The following is a 2,283-nucleotide window of genomic DNA, read 5'->3' on the forward strand; positions in this document are numbered from 1 at the left end:
CCCCTCCGTCCCCGCCCCACTGCTGCTGTGTGCCGACCTTTCACCTTCAGCCTCTGCGGAGTGCGATTTAATCAAGTTCTGGAACATTCCAGGGACGCTCTAGATCCTACGGGGGCTCTCTGCGGTAATTCTTTTTTTCTCGCTCTTATTCGAGGACATACGCCGTGCCGAGTGTATCGGGGCGGACGCCGCAGCGTTGCGGGATTGCACATCCTCTATCCCCGCGGGCCGCATTGCCCCTTACGGCCGGAGCGAGTAGGCAAACCCGCAACACTGCGGCTTCCACCGGTATTGTTTCAATGTTACAATTATATTTGACCTAGAAGTTTAGTCCAGGACATGGTGTTTATTGTAGTCCAGGAGGCCATCCGCTAGTTACCCAAGTATCCAAGTTATCATAGGCCCCGCCCGCCCACCGCTTCCCTTCGCATTTCCATCAATAATATGTCCTGGTCTTTGGTGGATGAAACGAGCTTACTCTCCCTCGGGATCCATCACAACTACTGTGATTGGCTGGATCTTCTGCTCGACCAATCAAAGCGCCTGTTATTTAACCATAAACCTCGTTGAAATTGGAGCTTATTTGTTTAACCATAAACCTCGTTGAAATTGGAGCTTATTTGTTTAACCATACACCTCGTTGAAATTGGAGCTTATTTGTGCGCACGAGGCATTCGAAGTCAGTGGTCCATTTTAGGTTAGGAGACGAACAAGAAAATTGAAACCCAAACGTGGTCATGGCGGGATTCAATAGGGCGAAGTTCTTCTTTAGAACAAAGGGCGGGCGGCTGTTAAAAGGCAGCGCCTTTCCGGTTTGTTTTTCTTTACCTCTTCTAATCATATATCCTGAAATGGGTTCTTCAAAAAGGGAAGCCCCAACTCCACAGGCAGGCAGGACGACTCGGTCGAGGTCCGGCCCTGCTGGCGCAGATGGGCGGGTGCGCGGGTCGTATAGGCCTGGGCCCATGGGCCTTGCGGGCGTAGAGTCCTGGGCCCCCCGATCCTGGCGGCCTGGCAGGCGGAGGCTGCGCAGTGGTGGGGGACGGCTCACCCCAAGGTCGCACTGCACATCTCGTGCTCCCCAGCAGGCGAGCCCAGCCCGGGCCGTGCTCCAGCCCCAAGCCGCCCCAAGCCGCCTCGCCCCGCCCCGCGCCAGCAGGCTCCAGCGACCCCCACAACAGCCTTGGGGCACGAGGCCGCCCCGCCCGCCGAGCCCGGGCTTATGCGGGTTGCGGTAGGGACGGGCGTCTCCAGGAGGCTCTCTCTAGAAGGTGCTCTCTCTAGAAGGTGCTCTCTCTAGAAGGTGCTCTCTCCAGGAGGCTCCCTCCAGGAGGCTCTCTCCAGAAGGTGTTCTCTCCAGGAGGCTCTCTCCAGGAGGCTCTCTCCAGGAGGCTCTCTCCAGGAGGCTCTGTCCAGAAGGTGCTCTGTCCAGAAGGTGCTCTCTCCAGAAGGTGCTCTCTCCAGAAGGTGCTTTCTCCAGAAGGTGCTCTCTCCAAGAGGCTTTCTCCAGGAGGCTTTATCCAGGAGGCTTTCTCCAGGAGGCTTTCTCTAGAATGCTCTCTTCAGAAGGTGCTCTCTCCAGAAGGTGCTCTCTGCAGAAGGTGCTCTCTCGAGAAGGTGCTCACTCCAGAAGGTGCTCTCTCCAGAAGGTGCTCTCTCCAGGAGACACTCTCCAGGAGGCTCCCTCCAGAAGGCTCCCTCCAGAAGGCTCCCTCCAGAAGGTGCTCTCCAGGACGGGGGCCACCTGCCGCCAGGGCACACGAGCAGCGGTGCGCGCGAGCTGGAGCAAGTTAAGCAGAGAGTAATCCGGTTAGCCGATGTCCTCGGCGGGCGGGGGCGGGGGGGACGTCCTCTAGCGACGGCCAGCTTGCCACTTAGCGGCGGGGCACTGATTGGCCTCCCCCTCCTCCCCCTCCCCCAAACCGAGCCGAGCCGCCCAGTCTAAGGACCGTCGTGCTCAAAGCACCTTCGGCTCGGCCCGCCCGGCCCTTTGACTCTGGTGGAAACATTCCACTGCACGTGTCGGTTAGGTGGCCGCTGCTGCTGCTATGGTTCCCGCTGGTCCCCGTTGTACCCCGCGCTGGTCCCCCACCCCGCGTCCCACTCGGATGCTGGGCTAGGCGGCCCTCCCCAACGGGTCCGGCATAATAATTATCGCTTGGCCAATTATTCGCACCACCAGTTTCCACTCGGCCTCCGCCGCCGCGATCTGCCCGCCCTGACGTTGACAATATTGATCAGCCGTTGCAATTACACATAGCACCTCGTTAACACGAACGGCTG

The sequence above is a fragment of the Frankliniella occidentalis genome, unplaced genomic scaffold (assembly GCF_000697945.3).
Source record: "Frankliniella occidentalis isolate FOCC.00 unplaced genomic scaffold, Focc_3.1 Scaffold18, whole genome shotgun sequence".
Taxonomy (NCBI): domain Eukaryota; kingdom Metazoa; phylum Arthropoda; class Insecta; order Thysanoptera; family Thripidae; genus Frankliniella; species Frankliniella occidentalis.